Below are 21,488 nucleotides of genomic sequence, written 5' to 3'. Positions count from 1 at the left end.
TAATATAATTTACTTATCTTTTCTTTTGATGTTCTGCTGTATTTATATATTTTTGCTTAAATTATTCATATTCTTTTTACCTAGAAACTTGATAATGTTACTTAAATTTCTACCCATCGTTCATCTTCATTTTCCAACATATCTTACCCATACTTCGTTATCATACAATCTTTCCTTCCCGGCCTATCTAACCCCTCTCTCTCTCTCATACACACAAATACACACACATATAGGCGTACATATATATAATTATATACATTATACTAGTATGCGTGAGTATAGATACATATATATATAATCATAATTTTCATTTATTGACGTGGTATATTTATGTTTTTCTATTACTACCTCACTAAATTGCCTCTCCTTTCTTCAGCACTACCTTTTTTCTAACTCTCTATCAGATCATTTTTGCTTATCCCAAAATTTCACTCTTACTGTTCCTTCCACGTTTCCCTACATTTTAGTCTTGATTGCTTGCCTGTTTCCTCAGCAATCTTATTTGTTGACTATCAATCTCTCTACTCACGTCCCTCTATTTCTTCCTTTTACTCATTCACCTCAGCTAAAAATTCATCTTTTTAATCTTCTCTTCATAACATTTTCTCTCTGCTCAAGTCGGCTCCCATTCGGTATTAGGATGCTTGAAACTAGATTGTCAGTTTCATTTAAACGATTGGTAATAGGATGCATGTATGCATGTAGGTACATGTTTGTGTGTATATATGGGTGTATGTATGCATTCATGTGCATATGCATGTGTGAATATGTATACATACACACACACACATACATATATATATATATATATATATATATATATATATATAATATATATATATATATATATATATATATATATATATATGTATATACATACATATATATATATACATACATACATACATACATACATACATATATATATATATAATATATATATATATATATATATATATATATTAATATCAGAAGAGGAAAAATACCGCTTGCCAAAGATGAAAGTGAAAGCTTCAAAAACCAATCCTGCGATAAATACACACATAAGCAATGCAAAATATTTGAATAAATGCGGTATTTTTACCAGTCTTTTATTCAAATATTTCATATTATACATGCATAGGTAGAAGTCATGCTAGTCACATCATTATTACTGTTTTTAACAGTAATAATGTTTTTATATATTTCCTTTTTTCTTGTTTACGATAATTTTCTCTTTAAACGGAGCGGAACGTTTAAAGTTAGAAACGCACAAAAGCTAATGTAATGAATATTTTAGAAATAGATGTTACTGTCTCCAACTGATGATTGCAAAGCATGTTCTCTCATGCACAGCATGAAGTCAATTGATATTGGGGTATGTAAACTATCTTCGAATTACCTCCTGAAGGTAGGCCTATTTTTTAGGGTGTTCATCGCATTGCTCGTGCGTGTATTTTTATATAAAGCAAATAAATAAAAGTATCATTACTGTTAAAAACAGTAAAAATGGGGTAGCTAGCAAGACATCTACCTAAGCAGGTATAATATGAAATATTTGAATAAAAGAAGAGTAAAAATACCGCTTGCCAAAGATGAAAGCGAAAGCTTCAAAAACCACCGTTGCAGATGCATTGACCCTATAAGGGTCTCATTCAAGTTTTGTAAAGTATTTGTAGTTATTTGTGTGTTTTCTGGCTCTGAAGATGCAGTCTATGTTATGATGGAAATGTGATTTTCTCGGATATATTCTCAATGATGGCATGGCCTATCACATGAAGCAGTCGTGAGAGATGTAAGAAATCTGACTCAGCAATTCAATCGTTTTGTGTACAATCAATCTATTTGAAAACGTGAGCATAATGTTTTCAAGATAAGTGAAGCAATTGGCTCATTCTATGACGGAAACAAGATTAGTCAGAAAAATGCCTTCGATGTCGTTGCTTATTAAAGTTGGCTTGGGTGTTTCTGTAATGGCTCGGGTCTCTAGATCACATTAAGAGAACATTTGGTGTATAAAAACGCGGGAGGACCGATATCAGTATCATCTGTGTAATAGCGGGTAAAAGGTTATATAAAATTGGACGAACTCATATAGAGTCATCAAACTGATAAAAAACATTATATATTTCTATATTTTTATATATATAATAAGTTATTGTAAGACGGCGAGCTGGTAGAATTGTTGCCGCGCTGGACAAAATGTTTAGCGTCATTTTCTCCGACCTTACGTTCTGAGTCAAAGGCCACCGAGATCGACTTTGCCTTTCCTCCATTTGGGATGGTAAAATAAATATCAGTTGAGCATTGGGTCGTTATAATCAACCACTCCAAACCTTAAAATTACCGACCGTGCGGAAAAATAAGAATGGACTATAAGCTATTATTAGAGCCTTAGGAAGATCTTCTCCGGCATTCTGGTGAATCACTTTACGTCCTGACATAAAATCAAAAGAGACAAGTGCTCTGCCACTCACCGTTCTGTGGATGATAAAATAGATACTACATCACTGAAATTCACGTGATCGATTATACCATATTAATTAATGTTGGAGCCTTGCACGAGATGTCAATAATTAATATGAAATATAAGGCAAAGGCGATGAGGTGTGAAAATCTTTAGTGCGCCAAGCGAAATGCTTTCGACCAATCTTCGCGTCCTCAGTTCAAATTCTGCTGAGACGACTTTGCCTTTTATCTTTCGGGGTCGATAAAATAGGTACCAGTTGAGCATTGGGGTCGATGTAACTGACTTAGTTCCTCCCGTGAAATTGCTATCCTCGTGCCTATATTTGAAACCAAGATTAGGTATGAGGAAAAAGCGGCTGGTTGACAGAATCGTTAGGATGTTGAGCAAAATACTTGGCGACATTTCGCCCGTCTCACGTTCTGAGTTCAAATTCCGACGCGATCGACTTTGCCTTTCATCCTTTTTGGGTCGATAAAATAAGCTCTACTTGAACAATGGTGGCGATATAATCGAATTACCACACCCACCCCCAAAATTTCTGGCTTTGTGCCAACTTTATAATCAATAATTAATATTATTTTCTACTCTAGACACAAGGCCCGAAATTTTGGGGGAGGGGGACCAGTCAACTAGATAGATCCCAGTCCGCAACTGGTACTTAATTTATCGACCCCGAAAGGATGAAAGGCAAAGTCGACCTCGGCGGTATTTGAACTCAGAATGTGAAGACAGACGAAATAGACAATAGAACAAATACGATAGAACAAGTATGTTTCTGAGTTTAAGCAGCTCGTTTTGCTTTGTAGGAGTGCTTTCTACGATATCTTTAGTTTAAGCAGTGTCTTGCCAGTAAAGCGTGGTGGGCGGAAACCTTGTCGAAACCCCTGTATTATGATGAAATCTAAGTCAACTCAAACATGACCATACAGTTGTTGGACCAACTGAATTCCTAATTGTGAAGTTAATGCATAATTGGCTGAGTATTCTACATGTACATGTATCTTTAACGCAGTTTTCAAGCCGAATGAAGGTGACATAATACGAGAAACCTGTTTCTTTGAATTATTGACTCAATCTACAGGGTAAGAATGAGAGAGAGAGTCAGAGAGGGCGAGTGGGAGAAGCAGACAAGAGAGGGAGAGACTAAAGGAGACAGTGGAAGAGAGAGAGAGAGAAGCAGACAGAGTCAGAGGGAAGTGCTAAAGAGAGAAAAATTGATCCAAAACAAGAGTGATAATTTAGATACAAATCCCGAAAAGAAGAAAATCAGAGGTGATCTCAGAGTTATTTGAATGCGGAATGCGAACAACCCGAACGCACAGTAAGGCATTTTTAACTGACGCTCTAACGACATTGTGGATTCGCCGCCTTCTCTTGTATATACAGGACGCACACGCCATAATCCATTTAGTGTGTTAATCATTTTACAGGATCAGGAAATAAAACAATGAAATTAAACGTCAACCATTTAAACCAAGGTAATGCGGGTTCATATTCTAACATCTAAAATATCACCTTCCTCATTTCTTTGGGAATTGGGACTCAAAACTGAAAGTGCTGATATATCGAAAAATGTAAGAGAAACGTTACGTGATTACATTTGTTCTCTTGTACGAAAACGATGCAATTATGGCGATTGACCAATACATATTCAGGAAAACATTATTCATTTGACTGCAAAATGGATAATTTAGAATCTATTTGAACAATTCTAAATGCTCTTCTTAACCTTCATAAAACTGATTGCATTATCGCCATTTAGTGCAGCCGTAATCCATATTAAAATAATATTTGGCTTTTACGTCGTTTGGGAATGTCACAGGCTTTACTTACAAATTGGAAATTATCTTCGGTGATTACATCTGAATAGTGCACTTTTAAAATGTTTCCATAATATTCTATTTCCTCTGTTATCCGAGTGATTGTAGACCAGTCTCTGGAGCACCATGTAAAGTTTTACATCTGCAAATTTCTTAAAGAGATTACTTAGTAGCATTTTTATGAAAGGAGTTTTGCATGCGCCACGTTGTTTATGGGTAGTAATTGTTGATAATGGATATTCACATTTTGCATCATGATTTCAGCGTCTGAAGTGTGGTATCTAAGTTCGTTATCAAAGTTAGTTATAAATATATGGATATCTAAAACGGATGGAATATAAGCGAGCATTATATATACTAAATATATTTATATATTTCATATTCTGTTTTCTGATTGTTTAAAATGATTAGCGTACAAGAAAAAAATTAGGTTCTGTTAACGTTAAACATGTGTACAATCACATATATGTGTGTCTGAGTGTATGTGTGCGTGTACACACACACACGCGCACGCACACGCACAAACACAGACATACACACATATTTGATGCCGCACACTTGATGTATGTTGTGTTTGAAGGCTTTCAGCCTGCGCCTTCTCGTCCAAAAGTAGATGCCTTTAAAGACGCAGAAAGTTCAAAATGCACTGTATACCACAAAACAAGGTGAAAGGGGATGACTGTAGATGAAAGATAACGGTAATTATCGATATTTTGTTCTTATTTCTACTCCTTGTTCTACTCGAGTAAACCTGGAAACGATTTCAAATTGCTGGTCTGAAGTAAATGTAAATAGCGGAAAATGTATCTCCTGATGTGTAACAGCGCTGCACCAGTAAAATCAGACAAAGTTTTGAGTTAGAAACAACTCTAATAATGTCAAAATTATTGAATTGACATAATTAATGTATGAGCTGGTAAACATGAGCGGAAATAATAGCAAATTATCGCTATCTGTCAGTCTCACTCACCTACGGGTTGATTTATTTTGCGCGGTCTTGAGATATACAATGTTTTGTTCTTACACTGTAATTCTCAAAGGACTTTCCCTGAACGAAACACCGATGTCTGATAGCGTTTAGACAAAATATCAATAATGTTCACGTTGATCAGCAGCGATGACATCTACTTCAGGTAAAACTACTTGACGTAATGGCGAAGTAACTCCTCTCATGTGGTCTTCGTATTCTCTATTGTTTCTCCTCGATGACTGGAGTTACGAGCTTTAGGGATCCGTGCCATTCACTGCACTGCAAGGTCTTCTCTATCCAGGTGTCTGGGGAGATGTCGGAGTTCTTCCTGTGTCTTTTTAGCACATCCATATTGCGAAAACTCTGGCCACTACAGCTCCGCCAGCTCCGGCACAGTTCAGCTTCCAAAACTACCTTTAGGAGCCGACTGCTCTCCATGCTGCTAACAAGTCCCTCTCAGTGCAGCTGCGATTAGATAATGAGTGACTCGACACTAACTGTGCCAGCACCGCTCAAGACCTCTGTAACAACAATGGGTACCTGCATGATTCTGTGGCGCAGAGAAGGCGAAGGAGCAGTGCCGTACTGTACACCTTTATCTTCGTGTTGCGTGCAATGTTACGGTAGCTCTGAAGATGCTCTCTCGATCTTTTAGGATATCTTGGTGGAAGCTGGTAGAATAGCTCAATTATCGAAGCGTTGATCTCAAAACGAAACATGTCTACTGCACAAGAAAAGCGGTTTACAATGATTTATACCAATATTATGTAGACTCGGCTCCCTGACACGTTTCTCTGATTTAGATATAGGCACAAAATAGGCCAAGTTGAAAAGTTTCCCATCTGTTCTGATGCGATGAAAACTTCCTTCTGCGTATTTGACCCAGCAATAGGCAACAGAGAAATGCCCCGGTGATTATCACATTCTTCTCGATGCCTTTCTTTTTGTAAATGGCACCTATTAGGGCGTCCTTGAAGCCCTGGTGTACGAACTCATTAGAAAGACAAGTGTTATAGGGCCTCAACAGCTCATTACGGAATTTTTGCGCACCTTTTTTGAGCATGTCTGACAGGATACCGTGCGGGCCTGGTGTTTTTCGAACTTGTCGTTGCCTTCAAGGCTTTCTCCAGCTCCTTCATGGTGACCTTATAGGAGAGGTCATTTCGTATACGGTGTTTTTTTTAAAACTCTACGTTTTAACGAACTTCCTCTGGATGAAATACCGTAGTCTGAAAGCGTTTAAACAAAACAGGCATCAAATCGTATCGTGCTATTTTCATTGTCCATAATTACTACTACTACTACTACTACTACTACTACTACTACTACTACTACTACTACTACTGCTACTGCTACTACTACTACTACTACTACTACTACTACTACTACTAATATTACTACTACTACTACTACTACTACTACTACTACTACTACTACTACTACTACTACTACTACCTTTGTTTAAGCTCCTTATATCGGGAATGCCGGGGAAATCAACCTCGGACATAGCAGCTTCAGGCGAATCATTACAGGCATGACCGGTAGAGTAATATCTAAATAGGGTGAGTTTGGGACACGCTATTCTTTGAATTAATGCTGTCACTACAAAAGAAAAATTTAGTAACATTATTACGTTTAATTGCATCGATATTATCTGCCAGATTATGCGTGGTAGAGTTTAACAAGGTGCTTATTAAAGATTTTCCTATATTTACTAGGTTGAAAATTGCGCTCTAATGCATCGAAAAATCCTTTTGCCAGTTGCGTAATTACATTTATTGATCCAAGAGGGTTACACCACAATACTTCACTATTACACAACAGAGTTTCATTTTCTCTCCCACTAAATCCTCTGTAATTCTCTCTGTCTCTCTCTCACTCTCACTATCACACACACACACACACACATATATATATATATATATATATATATATAATATAAGACATTGAAGTACCTATTTCGGCAAGCATTTCAACATTTATTCTTTTCTAATCACCTTATATTCCTTGCACGACTATATTTATTTCATGTAATAAGAACTAGTTGTAACTAAGAGATTAGTAATATGGGTGTCAACACTAATGCAAATATATATAACAAAAAATACTGAAAAGCTATGTATCGTGTGAACCGTAGTGGACGAACGAGAAACTGAAATAGCAATGAAAGCTATGAAATTAACAAATGAAATGGGGAAAAATACGGAGCCAAGATCTTAGTCATTTGAATGATATTTTTTTTAAGTGAATACAAGCTAAATTAAAGTTGCATTTTATTAAATTTCACTTTAAAGTTATCCCGAGGACAATTTTATGTAACTTTACGTATAAATGCATATGTGTAGCGTTGGCAATTTTCTTTCTCTGTCTTCCCTTCGTTGGACCTTTCCTTTTTCTATATTTCTGACGAAGAGTTCCGCTCGAAACGTTACTTCCTCCTTCTCTCTTTCCTTTCCTGAGCATCCAATAACACCATACTTGTTCCACGTCCTTGCGTTGTTGCGTTTTCTCTTTGTGTTTTCATGTTTGGATTAACTATATATATATATATATATATATATATTGATAGTGCGAGAAGATAGGGAGAGGTACAATTATGTGATCAACAACCTTTCATTGTCTTGGTGAACATTTCGAAATGAATAATTGCTTAATATTCGTAAAAATACTGTATCACTCTGAGAGGTGTATGCCACCATGTCAATACGCCAAGTTACACTTTGAACTATCTCTCGGTTTATGCCATCTACATAGCAATTCGATTGAACCACCGCTAAGAAGCACAGAGGGGAAATACCTGATTTCAATGCTGGTATTTGTTTCATCATGAGCAGATATTAATGAAAACCACTCGTTCTCATTTTATTTTATTTTTAATCAGTTTAACAAATGTAGTGAGACTGGATAATGAGTCAACACACACACAGACACGCAGACACATACATACCTTCCCACTCTCTTTCATTCTCTCTCGCTCTCTCTTTCAGTGCTTGTGTGTGTTTCTGTGTGTGTTTCTGTGTGTTTGTAGAAGCACTCCATCGGTTACGACGGCGAGGGTCGCAGCTGATACGACCAACGGAACAAATTGCTCGTGAAATTAACGTGCAAGTGGCTGATCATTCAACAGACACGTGTACCCTTAAATTAGTTCTGAGGGAGATTCAGTGTGGCAAGTCTGGCCTATTTTCAATTACAGGTACCACACATTTTGCTCAAGGACACAACGCATCGCTGGGAATTGAACTCACGATCGTGAGCCGAATGCCCTGACCACTAACCCACGCACTTCACGTATGAAATAATAAATGTATATATACTCTTTTTACTCTTTTTACTTGTTTCAGTCATTTGACTGCGGCCATGCTGGAGCATCACCTTTAGTCGAGCAAATCGACCCCAGGACTTATTCTTTGTAAGCCCAGTACTTATTGTATCGGTCTCTTTTGCCGAACCGCTAAGTGACGGGGACGTAAACACACCAGCGTCGGTTGTCAAGCAATGCTAGGGGAACAAACACAGACACATAAACATATTCACACACACTTATATATATATACATATATACGACAGGCTTCTTTCAGATTCCGTCTACCAAATCCACTCACAAGGTATTGGTCGGCCCGGGGCTATAGCAGAAGACACGCGCCCAAGATGCCACGCAGTGGGACTGAACCCGAAACCATGTGGTTGGTTAGCAAGCTACTTACCAAACAGCCACTCCTGCGCCTTTATAAGTATGTATGTGGGGTGTCTGTGTGTCTATGTGTGTTTCTTTTCATTCTTTTTCATCGTTTTCTTCTAATTTCTGCACGTTGTTTTAGTTTACACTGTTGCTTTGTTTGTTGTCCACACATTAATACATATTCCTTCCTATATCCGATAATCTCCATCAACTCCTGATGTTTCTTCAAACACTCGCTACTTTCAATATATCTATTGAACACTAATCTTACTAGGCTTTCCTTCTTTCCTTCTCACGAAAGTATTCGCTTGAAACATTAAGCCTACCCCACTTCCACATACATGTAATTTTACGATTTTCAAAGCTATGTGATTTTGACATATGTACAAATGCACAAGTGTTAAATTATATTGATTTCTATGATCTGTGTTCATTATTCTGGCTTTATAAGCACAGCTTCCCTTGTAGCTCTGTTCTATATGCTGTATCACATTTATAATGATGGCTGTCTTTTCTTTCTTCATGTTACTTTCGACATCCTAATTTCACACTGCGTTGGGCTAACGGACTGATAATGAGCTAAAGATAGTGCTTATGGGCTCCATAAACTTGCAAAAATAGTAGCCAAGTCTATCTAAAATGATACGCAACTACTTTAAAAACGGAGGATGTTTCATAATGCATATGTAGATATGTCTTTAAAATTTAAATTAATATGGTGAGAGTCGAATGACTTTCATCAATATGTTCATGGTGAGAACAGACCTGATGTTCAGGTACAAAAAAAAAAAAATAGAATAATATTGAAGAGACTCTTTCAGTCAAATATTCTTTAATTGGCCTCAAACGTTCGCACGAAGACAAGACATATTTGATGTGTAATTCAAAATATCTGAAAATATAAAACAGGATGGCCGAAAGGGAATATATTTGATTCTGCTCGATTCAGGGTCAAATTGGGACTGAGCAACATATAGGAACATGATATATAATGTACATCTATCTGTGTGAATGCATAGCACGTTATAGTTAGAGATGGTGTAATTTCGTCAAAGTCCAATTCAATGAAAACTAGTTTTGCTAAACAATAATAAAAGAGGTGGGGGACGACGACGATGACAAAACAACAATGTCGCAGTTGCACGAGACAGAATATCTAACGAAGGACTAAAGCACCTATTTTAGTCCCAAATAAATGTTGAAGTAGCGATTATCTTTAGCGCAGCGATGTGCTTCAAGTCTACTAAGTAGCAATGATTCACTAAGATGCCTTGTTAGCCATCTTTCATATATACATACATACATCCATCCATCCATCCATCCATACATACATACATACATACACACATACACACATACATACATACATACATACATAAATACATACATACATATATACATACATGCGTGCGTGCCTACTTGTGTGTATGTATTGTTGAAATGATTCACTAAGATGCATTGTTAGCCATCTTTCCTACATACATACACACACACACACACACATACATACATACATACATACATACATACATACATACATACATACATACATACATACATACGTACTTACATACGCACATACATGCGTGCGTGCCTACTTGTTTGTATGTATGTATTGTTGCTATTTAGCTATTGTTACTATTGGGTTCCATATATTTGCAGTCTGTTATTTTGTTTTTTTGGTTTTTATTCTTACTCTTTGGAACATTAAAGAATGAAATAATAACTGTAAGTACTTTTTTCATGTGAATTGAAGAAGAGAAGAATATACAAGGCTATAATCTTGCAATATTTCATTAATCGTATAAATATGAAACATGAACTTTATATTTTGTTATCGTTGGTTTCACTATTGGGACGCATGCGTGATGAACAGTTATCAATTTCTTCTATGCATTAGAGATATTTCTTGAGATAATTTTTATATTTAATGTCAGTCATTAAAAACTTTAATCCACATAAATATGGGACTGAAAGTTGATTCAAATTCATAAAACATTATTTTACTGTACGATATATTTCCCGTAAGGAATTTTCCCTTATAGAAAGCTAAACCATTTCAACCAGCAATTCTTCGCATAATCTCAGCGCATGATCACTGCATATAGAAGCTGATTCTTTTTCAGGACATTTAAAAACTAACATCAGTTACAATTTCCATGAGAAGATTTTGAATCCAATCACATTATTCTATGATCAATAGTAGGAAACAAAAACCCAACTTTTCTTCTTGAGTTGTCAACTTAACTATGATGTGAGTCATTTTTTAAGTGATGTTTCATTACTGAATGACACATTCAACGTTGCCATTTCTAGTTTTTCATTTCTAAATTTCTTTCAGAAATGCTATTAGTTTAACTATCGATTTGATGATATGTAATGTTTCTTTTACATGCTTTAATTTTTATTGTGCACACTTTAGGGTATTTACAAGATGATATGCATTTGTGAAATATTCCAGGTTAGAAATCCATAATTCCTATTCGAGTCGTCTATCGTCATGTGTCTCCTTTATTTTCTCAGAAGAAATAAAAAATGGTAGAAGCTTTGTTGTAATTGGTTCACACGGTAGAACACTTTCTCGCTTGACAGCCAACCTTCTTTGATGTGTTAATGTAAGGGTTTCTTATTCAAACTTACATCACTTCAACCTTGCTTCTAAGGCGGGAGCTGGCAGAAACGTTAGCGCGCCGGGCGAAATGCTTAGCGGTATTTCGTCTGCCGCTACATTCTGAGTTCAAATTCCGCCGAGGTCACTTTTGCCTTTCATCCTTTCGGGGTCGATTAAATAAGTACCAGTTACGCACTGGAGTCGATATAATCGACTTAATCCGTTTGTCAGTCCTTGTTTTTCCTCTCTGTGTTTAGCCCCTTGTGGGTAGTAAAGGAATAGATATTTCGTCTGTCTTTATGTTCTGAGTTCAAATTCCGCCGAAGTCGACTTTGCCTTTCATCATTTTGGGGTAGATAAATTAAGTACCAGTTGCATACTGGGTCGATCTAATTCACTGGCCCCCTCCCCAAAAATTTCAGGCCTTGTGCCTAAAGTAGAAAATGTCAACCTTGCTTCAAAAAAGGAATCTTTAATAGTCTGTTCTTAATACAGTTAGCCATAAATAGTTTTAAACCTGGTTTTAATTTGAATCGGAATTGTATGTTTTTAAATTCAAACTTCTCTATGTAGAGGGCAAGGAAGAGTAATAATAAGCTTACAGTTTTGTTTTTCTTTTCTTCTTTGTCACTAGCGTTGTAATAGCTTTTACATAGCTTATAAAAGTCAACGACAGCAATGATACAGGTGAAAGAGAGAGAGTGGGGGGGGAGAAGAAAAAGAAGAAGAAGGCGGACAAGAAGAAAAAGAAAAAGAAGAATAAGGAGGAGGAAGTGGATGAGAAAATGAAGACGAAGAAGAAGAAGAGGAGGGGGAAGCCGATATACAGGACGTAGAAGTGCATCTAAATGCACTTGGAACATATAAATGCAGGGGTCCAAACATGCATAATGATGAAATGCCCGCGAGAAATATAATACAAACTCGTGGATATTCCTTAATACTCATATGAATATATACATATATATATATATATATTATATATATATATATATATATATATATATATATATATATATATATGTATGTATGTGTGTGTGTGTGTGTGTGTGTATACATGCATGTAATGTATATAAGCATGTATGCGTGTGTGTTTGTATTTGTATGCGTATGTGTATGCGTGTGTCTGTACTGCACTTAATTAGCTGTTCTTGTGCACCAATGTATTGAAGCAGAAAGTTTGCGAACCAATAGTCTAGACCAATATTAAACAATGCGCTTTTCATTTCTTTTGAGACTGTCAAGTGTGTGATCATGAAGATTTGATGCTATTTTTATCACGTTAAATGACTATCTCGAACGTTCTTTGTTTGTTTGAAGATTTTCACATATCGCTTAATAATATAATTAATTATAAAGACATAATTTTACGTATTATACTTCATGAGTAAGATATATTTCTTTATAATTTATCACTTCAATTTTATTGAAGTTTCTCTTTCAGCTATAGCTTTCCGACATTGTCCACTACATACTTATATACACACATAATGCGCACATACATACATGCATATATATGTATATATATATATATGTGTGTGTGTGTGTGTGTGTGTTTGTATCTACGTACGTATATATGTCTCTCTCTTCCTTCCATCCTCTTTAATTCCTTCTTTCTCTCTCTCTCTACTCTCACGTGACCTGCTGTTCAACTAGCCATTCCGCTGGTGACCGGTGCCGGTTCACATTGTCTTCGTCCGCCGAAAAGTCATTTTTTTCAAAACACGCCTGCTAGATAAGTTAAATTTGTCTAAAGTCGTAAGACACCTGCTGTTGTCCTGTTATTACCATTCTTGTTTTTAATTTTATTTTTGTTTTTTGTATTTATATTCGTGTGGCTTCGTCCGTTTTTCTGTCCTTGTTTCGTTTACATTCGATCCTTTTTCCAAGAAATATAATGCTCGCAGCTTAGTTTTTCATTGGGGCTGGCCGTTTCGGAGCAATATCAGGATTAATCAGCCGAAATTTGCTATGATGATCCGGTTCCTGACGGAAGATTAAAGGCTTCGAATGACCGGTCTGTTTTTTGTGTCGTCTCTTTGTGTATTTCACGTTCTTGTCCCTTTTCATATATAATTTTTATACCTATATTATTGCGGCGTAACGTACACCTTGTTCCCTTATATATATATATATATATATATATATATATATATATATATATATATATATATATATATATATATTCAGAGAGAGAGAGAGAGAGAGAGAGAGAGAGAGAGGTTTTGAGAGGTAATGGTGTCAGTGAGACTCAAAGGTGTCAGGTAATGCTGAATAAGTGGTATGGATAGGCCATAGTTAAGTTGAAGGTTCGGTGATTATGTGGATAAGGGGTCCAACTTAGGTCTGTATATATAAAAATTTATATAGCGTCTGTATATATAAAAATTTATATAGCGTCTGTATATATAAAAATTTATTTTGTAATGAGATAAAAAAAAACTGGTCTATCATGCTGGACTCTGGGCTTCCCTACCGAGGTCAGCACTCAACCTGCAATCTTTGCCTGAAGGAGGCACTTCACATATTAAAGCACAACTCTCCAGCACTGCTAAATAAACATGTTGAAGCACTAAGCACATGCAACCACCGCTTTTTTCACACATTCAAATTCTACCACAAATCCAAATGCCTAGTCGACCATTTCAACAGTACTCCTTAGGTAATCCCAATAACTTTATAAAGCTACATTTTAACTCCTAATCCCTATCTAATTCCTCACTTTTACTCGAATATCACCACCATCTAATCATATTCGTGTGTATGTTTATCTATGCATATGTGCCTGTATATGTATTTGTGTGTGTGTATGCGCGTATCTATGTATCTACGTGTGTATATGTGAATGTACGTATGCAAGCAGGGTATATATACCTGCGTGTACAGAGGCGATAATACATGCAGATACACGTATATATGTGTGCGCATGTGTGCATATGCATATGAGTAGGAGATGTATATGTAGATATTGATATGTATAAACATCTGTATAAATATATATACATGTCTAATATATACATATGTATACATCTTCACATATATATTTTCTTCTACTACTAAGCACTGACCTATCCAACCACTCAAATTTCTAAATTCTTCATTCCATACTACTACCCCACTCTCTCTACCCCATCACTTAGTCTCTATCTCTGCACAATTGACACTCATTTACTTCTTATATCTCTCTCTATCGCCCACCATTCCTTCTATCGTTTTACACTCTAATACATTTTTCTCTCTCTATCACCATTATCTCCCCATTCCTACTTTCAAATTATCTCGACTGACCACTGACTGGTACACTTTCCCTTACTATCTATTCCTTGTTTTTCATTTTTCTTTTTTATTTCTTTTCTTTATTCCTCTCTTACTGTTTTCTTCTTTTTTATATTTATCATTATTATTATTTTATTATTTTTCTTCTTATTTTCTTCTCTTTCTTTTCTCTTTTTTCTCTTTGTTTCTCTTTCTGTATTCCTCTCTTCCTGTTTTCGATTTAACCTTCCTAATACATTCCTTACTTTTAGGTAACTTTAAATAAAACTCTTGATTCAATAACACTGTGTATAAATTCTCTACTTGGAATGGCACATTTTAAATACTATTGGATTTTACTCATAAGGTATTGGAATCTTATATGAATACCATTCTACCTAAATAATGGATCTGCATATACAATATCGCTGCATATCTCACATCTATTTTCATTCCTCCATCTCACTCTCTATTTCGTATCTTATCTAAATTAGCTATTGCTTAACAATTTTCTCACACCGTCTCCGATGAAGGGATATAATAAATATCCTGCAAACAGCTGTAAGACCTTCTATTTATAAATGCACGAAAATGTACTCTGCCTTGGCTTTTATCTCATTACGACAAAAAATTATACACACACACACTAGGTGCGGTGAATTATCTGGCATCTAAGTAGGAAAACATGAAAATAACACTTACATCTCATTTTAATACTCAATTTTATACTCATGAAATACTAAAGTGTAAATTTATTCAATAACATCGGCATTAGCTTCAACTACAGCCTCCAGACGATTTCGGAATCTCCCGTAATTCGTCTGGATGGTCTCCTTCTTTATGCTGCCATAATTCTTGCCTTCCGTTCATCTTCGGTGTTACAAGGAGTTTTGTTGGTCTCTCGATCAACTGCGCACCACACATAATAATCAACGGAGTTGCAGTCTGGAGTGTTATGCGGCCGGATGTTAGGGGTGATATGGACGGAGAAATTGTCTGAGAGTCATGACTGGATTCTCTTGCTTGTGTGGCATAGTACAGAGTCCCTTGCCAGACACAGGGTCTTCCAGTAGCCACCGTCTTTCACCAGGGTAGCACTACCTTCTCCAGGCTGTTAATGTAGGTCTCCGTCGTCAGTCTGAGACCGTATGGGAAGATGAATGGAGGCATTACGTCCCCATCACTATTGGTCCCTCCAAACACCATGACGTTGAATGGATGTTAGATTTTTATCACTCTCTGTACATGTCCTCAGATTTACACTAAAACACTCTGAAATGTTCGTATTGAAGCTTCGGGTGCGAATTTCAAGCAACATGACGTTTTCAAAGTTCTGGTAGAGTGAATTGTGTGTCATGGTGCTATTTTTCTCACGGACAATGCCCAACCGACCCTACTATCCTGTGTAGTCGACAAAATCAAAAACAAACAATCTACATGCGCAAAATTACAAATATAAATTGGCGACAATTTACCCATCGCAATTTATTCTGTATATATACATACATGCACATATATATATATATATATATATATATATATATATACTAGCACTATGAACCGGCAACGCTGAGTCATAGTGCTAGTGCATGCATATACAGCTGCGTGCGTGCGCACATACACGCCACTACTGTCCAAATCTCCGACCAATCACATACAGCTAGTTGGCATTCAATTGGCGTATCAGGTTTCAGTCATTTTGATTGGGTTTTGGATAGAAAATTCACAAAAAAGTCACTTCTATTGATTTTTTAATGGCTTTTCGGGGTGACTGGGGAAATGTAAAGATGTGCACGACCACCCTTGGATGGTTTTGAATGACCATAAAAAGTGCGAGCCCTCTAACTGAAAAATTGTGTATTTGTATAAAGGATACACACACACAGACGTATTTTGCCGTTTATATATAGAGAGATATATACAAGGGTGTACCCAAAAATAACCGGAAACGTTCTCAGTGGGATGAATCTTTTGTAGTTACTGCTTCCGCCACTAGAAGCATCAGTCTGCCGGCTGGCGTTGTCGGGTTTGGTCGCACTGCCACGTGGTGTGCCTTTGTTTTGCAGTGCATGCCCTCTGCTGATCGATTTTTGCAATGGCTGAAACGAAGGAACAGCATGCTTTCATGAAATTCTGTTTCCTGTTTGGAAAAACGGCGGCCAAATCTGTTTCGTTGACCATTTTGCAAGGTACACAAACCTTTAGACATGGGCAGTTGTCGGATGGTATCGAAATGACGGAGAATGACATTGATAATTCGTTCGTGACAATAGGAAGGTGACTTGCTAAAGGCAATTTTAACCAACTTTGAAAAAGAAAAAAAATATATGTCTCAATCAAGAAAGAATTAGAAGTACAGTTTGCAATGTTGCACCGAAAAGGGGAATTATATATACAGATTAGGAAATGGCAAAATCATCCAATTATTTGCATGAGGAAAACATAAATACTAATGGAAAAGGGCAAAGGAAATTGCCGAAAGTTACACGTCAATATTTTAGAATTCTCGATTGGCACTTTTTGGACCATTATGGTACCCGTTAGTGTACAAGTTTTCCTTCATTTGCGTCAACTTCGGCATTAGAGCGGTTTAGCTCTTATTTCTAGCTATGTAGCTGTTTTCTAACACCGTGGTGGTATTTAGTGACATTTGTAAACGTCACAAATTAAATTTTTATATATAAAAAGATGGGGGTAGAAATAGCGGAGAAGTAAATCGAAGACAGTTTGGGTTAGAAAGAATTTAATAAAATGTTTTAAAAGTTATATAAATAATATATAGAATATTACCAGTTTCGATGATGAATCTCATCTTGTCATATGTTAGCAAATATTTATAAAAAATTGAAGTGAAACCAGTTTATCATCTATCTGGGGGTCAAAAATATGTCCGGAGATATTTTCGTTGAACACTTCTTTGAATATAGTTTGGTATAGAGTTCAAGGTGTTAGAGAGGAGTAGTAGTTTTTTATTGTCTAAAAAATCACTGGGTTCCTGCCAAGGGAGTGGCTTAAAAGTATTTATTGAATAGGATTTTATGTTTGTGTGAATGTGTTTTTGTGTGCGTGTATATGTGTTTGTGTGTTTGTACGTGCGTGTTGAATGTCCTTTCAATATGTTTGGAATGTGACCAACAGCGTGTTGATAGGTGTGTATGTTGTTATGAAAGTCATGTTGAAGGAAGAATTAAAATTTTCCTTTGGGTTTGATGGTTTCTTTTCAGTGTCTCCACCTCTGTGTATGTGTGTGTGTCATGTTTTTTTATTGTGTGTATGTGTGCGTCTATATTTGTGCCTGTGTATGTGTTGGTCTGTTTGTGTGTGTGTGTGTGTGTGTGCGTTTTGTGATGTTTTCTTCTTTGTGGATGTATGTGTGTGTGCTTTTTTGTGTGTGCAGACGTGTGTGCGCATAGGTTCTTTGCGATGATTTTCGTGTGTTTGTGTGCGTGTTATTTTTGTGACGTTTTCTTTTGTGTGTTTGTCTGTATGTGTGTGTATGTGCGTGTTTGTGTATCTGTGAGGGTGTTGTTTTGCGATGTTCTCTTTTGTGTGTACGTGTGTGAATGTGTGTGCCTATATTTATGCGTGTGTGTGTTTGTGTTTATGTGTGTATGTTTTTTGTGATGTGAGTATGTGTATGTGTTTGTGTATGTGTGTGCAGAGGTGTATGTGTGTGTTTTCTCGTGATGTTTTCTTTTGTGTGTCTATGTATGTGTGTTTGTGAATATGTGTGCAAATGTGTGTGACTATGTTTTTGCGATGTTTCTTCTGTGTGTATGTGTGTCTATGTATATGTGTGTGTTTGTGTATGTATGTTTGTGTGTTTTGTGATGTTTTCTTTTGTGTGTTTGTGTGTGTTTGCGATGTTTTCATTTTTGCACAAGTGTGTGTGTGTGTGTGTGTGTGTGTGTGTGTGTGTGCGTGCGCGTGTGTGTGTGTGTGTGTGTGTTTGTGTATGTGTGTAGACTTATATATATATATAGGAAAAAAAGATTTAAGAACTGACGGGAAATATTTTTCAAAACTATAATATATATAAAATTGTTTTTAAGTGTCCGTTCTTATTTATTGGTTGGTAGTGGTTAGGTCTATATTTAATAGTGGTTGATATTTACTAATAAATTGCCTTTTGTTATTTAGTTTATGTTGTTGATTGAAAGCACCTGAGCACTTGTAGAGGGGAAATATTTTGAAATTGCTTGAGTCCATTCCTGCCTACCGTAAAGGAATTTTCCTCGTGTTTTTGTCTAGGATCTGTTGGTGATGTGTCGTCATTCTGTTGCGTGACGATCCGCCCACCTGTCCTATGTAATTATATTGACACTAATTGCATGTGATTACGTTAATCAAGTATTCCGTGTTGCAGATGAGATTAGATTTAAATTTAAAGGTTTGGCCGTCTTTGAATTTAAATTCTTATCCCTCACTTACGTAACGGCAAGTACCGTGTGTGTTCTTCGGTAATTTGTGACAGGTGGGTTGGGGGTTTCTTTGTACGTTTTTGTTTCAGCGAGAATGTATTCGGCCAGACGAAGTTGTCTGGAGGTGTCAAGTTGGGGGTTGGGTTGAAGGTGTTGGAAGTGTTTGAGTGCAAGATCATCGTATATAGACTCTTGATATCAACAGTGAAGAGACGTTTAGAGGGGCCGAGAGGGAAGGAGAAAAAGTTGAAGAGACGGAGAGCATGGTCAGTGTTGTGTATGTGGAGAGGAACCTCTTTTACCATTTGCCTGTTTCAACCATCAGAGTGCGGCCGAGGTGAATCTTCGGCCTGTAAAACGTTTAGTCGATTGAATCGTCTGTAGTACTTATTTTGAAATCCTGATATTTAATTTATCAGACCGTTTTGCCAAAACGCTATGGTATAGTTTTTTAAGCATCGGTTGTCAAACGGTAATGGCGAAATTCACAGACACATACACATTGCTAAGTACATATATACGACGAGTTTTGCTTAGTTTCCTCCAACAAATCCACTTTTAAGGCATTAGTGTGTCTAGGGTTTGGTAGAAGATACTTGCCTAAGGCACCATGTAGGGGAACCAAACCTTGAGTCATGTGGCTGTAAAGCGAACTTATTCGCTCACAACCTCACCATACGTGCATATATGTATGTATGTATGTATGTATGTATGTATGTATGTATGTATGTATGTATGTATGTATGTATTTATGTATGTATGTATGCATGCATGTATATATATATATGGATATTTTGTGTTGTTGTCTCATTTTGTATTTATATATATATATATATATATATGCGTGTGAGTATGTATGTGTGTTTATATAATTTAGATATATGGTTAGCAAAATACGTGTTAAACACAGTATCAAAACCAGACCTTGTGTCTGAGGAGCACATTCACCACTTATAGCTACCAGGCATCACGGGCGCTACTTAGCAAACATCGTTCATATAAGACTAGGGATTCCAGGATGGACGTTGGGTATATATATATATATATTAACGGTAAAAAGAGAAGACAAAATGTTCCAACTAAAGATTCTTTCATCTTCAAGATGCACAGCTCTCTTTTGGGCATGGAACGATGCAATAACACCTAATGCAACGCACAGTGCATAGAAGATTTCTCAGGTGGGATAATAAGGTTTTAAGTTGGGAAATTTACTTTTGAGTTTCGCGGTATTGACAGATTTTAACAGTTTAGACAGACACACAGACAAACAGATGTGCACGTTCTAAAGTCTAAATCAATTCAAGGACATACAGACGCACACATTAATAATCACGCGTTATACATACACATGTATGTATATCAGTTAATCACACAATCATATATCTTCAACATATTATCTATCTATCTATCTATCTATCTATCTATCTATCTATCTATCTATCTATCTATCTATCTATCTATCTATCTATCTATCTATCTATCTATCTATCTATCTCTCGCTCTCTCTCTCTCTCTCTCTCTCTCTCTATATATATATATAATATATATATTCATATTTATTTGTATAAATATATGTATATATATATTGTATATATATATATATATATATATGTATATATATATATATAGTATATATATATATATATATATATATATAATGTATATATATATATATATATATATATGTATATATATATGTATATATATATATATAATATATATATATATATATATATATATATATAATATATATATATATGTACAAATGTTTTGGGATATTTTTTCCTGCTGACCAGTCGTTTGGTTGTTTCTATTCCTCAAAGTACTCGAAAACTGATTGCGCTGCTGTGATACAAGTGAGGCTACCCACTCCATGTCTCAGGTATTCATGAAGGCTTGTCTGCTTATCCCTTCGAATTTCCATGTGTGTACTAACACAGTTGTATCGGTGGTATTGGTGTTTGAATACTATAAATTGGCAGAGAAACCCTCATCTAATAAGAACAGTTAAATAAAACCCCTAATATTCCAGTGGGAAGTATCGCCGGTTATACCAATATAAGGACTTTCACTTATCAAAAAACCATATAATTTCATACGGCACTAGCATATGGTGTAGCTTCAACAGTAATGCTCAGTTTTATTGGAGAACTTACACCTGATAATACAGGTAGATTGGAACAGGGTATTAATGATGCTCATAGTTTTGAGTCTTTAAAAGGCCAGCTTTTCGCGGTGTTCTTGTCTGTTCAGTATCACTTCCCAGATAACACGCAAAAA

General features: G+C 36.1%; 1 protein-coding gene across 4 annotated transcripts in view; it reads left to right on the top strand.

The window, feature by feature from the left end:
- Positions 1-21,488, top strand: part of LOC115213189 (sex peptide receptor-like) — a 528,532-nt gene that overhangs the window by 276,795 nt on the left and 230,249 nt on the right. The window lies entirely within an intron of this gene.

The sequence above is a fragment of the Octopus sinensis genome, linkage group LG6, assembly GCF_006345805.1.
Source record: "Octopus sinensis linkage group LG6, ASM634580v1, whole genome shotgun sequence".
Classification (NCBI taxonomy): domain Eukaryota; kingdom Metazoa; phylum Mollusca; class Cephalopoda; order Octopoda; family Octopodidae; genus Octopus; species Octopus sinensis.
Note: the sequence above shows the minus strand (reverse complement) of the source record. Positions and strands in the feature narration are given on the sequence as shown.